Source organism: Hakea prostrata, chromosome 10 (assembly GCF_041222555.1).
Source record: "Hakea prostrata isolate BN-2017 chromosome 10, UWA_Hpros_2, whole genome shotgun sequence".
Classification (NCBI taxonomy): Eukaryota; Viridiplantae; Streptophyta; class Magnoliopsida; order Proteales; family Proteaceae; genus Hakea; species Hakea prostrata.
In genome coordinates this window covers 25,636,782-25,639,216 of record NC_142609.1, presented here as the reverse complement: position 1 = coordinate 25,639,216, position 2,435 = coordinate 25,636,782, and the positions used below count along the sequence as shown (strand labels likewise).

The following is a 2,435-nucleotide window of genomic DNA, read 5'->3' as shown; positions in this document are numbered from 1 at the left end:
AGCATTAGGAGAGCGATAACGAGTTTCTCCCAACAAGAAGGAGAACAATTTCATGAGGCTTGGGAAAGACTAAAAGAATTACTTAGAAAGTGCCCCCACCATGCTATTCCTAAATGGCAATTGGTTCAATGTTTTTATGATGGCTTTAGAGACCGATGATGGCTTTAGAGACCGACATAGGCAAATGGTTGATTCTTCTTGTGGTGGGACTTTCATGCACAAGAATGAGAATGAAGCATGGGAACTTTTTGAGACCCTTAGTGAAAACTCCCAACACCATGCTTCAGCAGCTAGGACTGAGATTCCATCCATTGGGCAACCAAAGAGGAGCGGTCTCTATGAGATAAATCCTACCATTAAGATGAGCACTAAGGTTAACTTGCTATCAAAGAAATTGGACCATCTCTTGTCATTAGGACAACAAACCCCATCTCCACTTCCTACAAGTTTCTCTCCACCTAATCAGATTGAAGCATGTGTTTTATGTTCTAGCCTATCCCATCATGTCACTGATTGCTATTTGGCTACACAATACCCTGAGTTTGTTAAGGAGCATACACATTTGGCCCAAGGAGTCTCTAAATTTGGCAATGATCCATATTCCAATACCTATAACCCAGGATGACGAAACCACCCTAATTTTTCATGGCGAAACTCAATGCCCAATCCCTCTAATCAAATGCCTTATAGGCCACCTCCATTTAATATGCACCAAAATGCCTATAGGAATGAGCAACCATCATCTTCACAACCCTCACATAATTCATCATTTGAGGATAAGGTACTAAATGTACTTAGTGGATTAGAGCAAAACACTCAATTGTTGCATTCCCATTCTCAGTCCATTAACAAATTGGAAACTCAACTTGGTCAACTAGCTGATGCCATCAGTAGGAGGGAGGTTGGTCAGTTACCTAGTCAACCAATAGGTAACCCTAATCATCAAATTGGGTCTAGGAAAGAACAAGTCCAAGCAGTCTCGGTTGTGACACACAGTGGGAAGGAATATTATGCACCTTTGCCTACTCCTAAGCCATTGCCCATTGATCTTGAGAGTCGAGAAGAGGTTGATTTGACCCATGAGACTGGCAATGATGCACACAAGCCTAGTAAAGAAACACCACATGTGAGTATTCCCCATCAATTTCCTTGTAAGGAGTTGCACATTCCGATTGTAGAGGGTCCTACTCCTAAATCTTACACTCCCAAAGCCCCCTTCCTTGAAGTTCTTGAGTCCTCAATTCCAGATTCTAGAAAGAATGCTAAGATGCAGGAGATGATTGATTTATTCCAACAAGTTCGTATCAATCTCCCATTATTAGATGCTATCAAGCAAGTCCCAGCTTATGCTAAGTTTCTAAAAGATTTGTGCACCCAAAAGCGTAAGTTGAAGACTCAAACACCTAAAACTGTACACCTAATTGAATCAGTCAGCTCGGTAATGTCCAACCAACTGCCCCCTAAACTTAAAGATCCAGGTACACTTTTAATTTCATGTGTCATTGGAGATTTATCCATAAGTAAAGCATTGCTTGATTTGGGAGCCAGTGTGAATATTTTACCCGGTTCAGTTTATGATAGGTTTGGTCTAGGAGATTTGAAATCCACTGATGTGATTCTACAATTGGCAGACCGTTCAATCAAACGACCCCGTGGGCTACTTGAAAACGTTTTGGTAAAGGTTGAGGATCTATATTTTCCTGTTGATTTTTTGATCCTAGATATGGACAATACAACTACCAATAAATTACCACCTGTCATTCTTGGACGGCCATTTTTAGCCACTACGAACGCTTGCATCAATTGTAGATCGGGTGTCATGGACATATCATTTGGCAATAAGAAACTTAGAGTCAACATCTTCAATGCATCCTTAAGCTCAAATAGGGGTGAAGAGTGCTTTGCAATTAACTTTATTGATGAGGTAGTGGTTGATTATATTCCAAACATGCTTATTGATGATCCCTTACAACATTACTTGCTATTTAGGGAATCTAACCTAAATATTGAGGAAGTCAACACATTGTTGGACTCTTCCACTTCTTTGGAGTAGTCACCATTCACATTTAGATTTGGGCTTCCACCTCCGTTGGCTGCTTCTTACTGAGTCTGGCTGAAGACTCTAAACTTAGCACTTTATGGGAGGCAACCCATATGTTTAGATATTATTTCTTGTTCTTTTTCCTTTATTTTGTTTGTTTGTTGTTAGGTTTTACTGTTGCGTGCTCTATCATGAGTTCAAACATCGGGTACACTCTTTCCTCTATTTGCTTCTATTATTTTTTTTTTTGCATGCACTGAGGTCATTGCATAATTTAAGTGTGGGGGGTGTCAACTCGAGTAAGACTTATTGATAGTTGGTAGAGCATTGTCACAAAGATAAAAAGTGCCCAATTTTTTCTGGCTTTGGTAAGATAAATGTTTTAATTCCTTGC

At 39.9% G+C, this 2,435-nt stretch overlaps 1 non-coding gene across 1 annotated transcript; it reads right to left on the bottom strand.

Annotated features, from left to right (window-relative positions):
* LOC149002358 (small nucleolar RNA R71) lies at positions 1-107 on the bottom strand. Its single transcript, XR_016170522.1, has one exon. It is a non-coding gene; the product is annotated as a small nucleolar RNA R71 (small nucleolar RNA).
* Between the last annotated feature and the right edge of the window lie 2,328 nt (positions 108-2,435).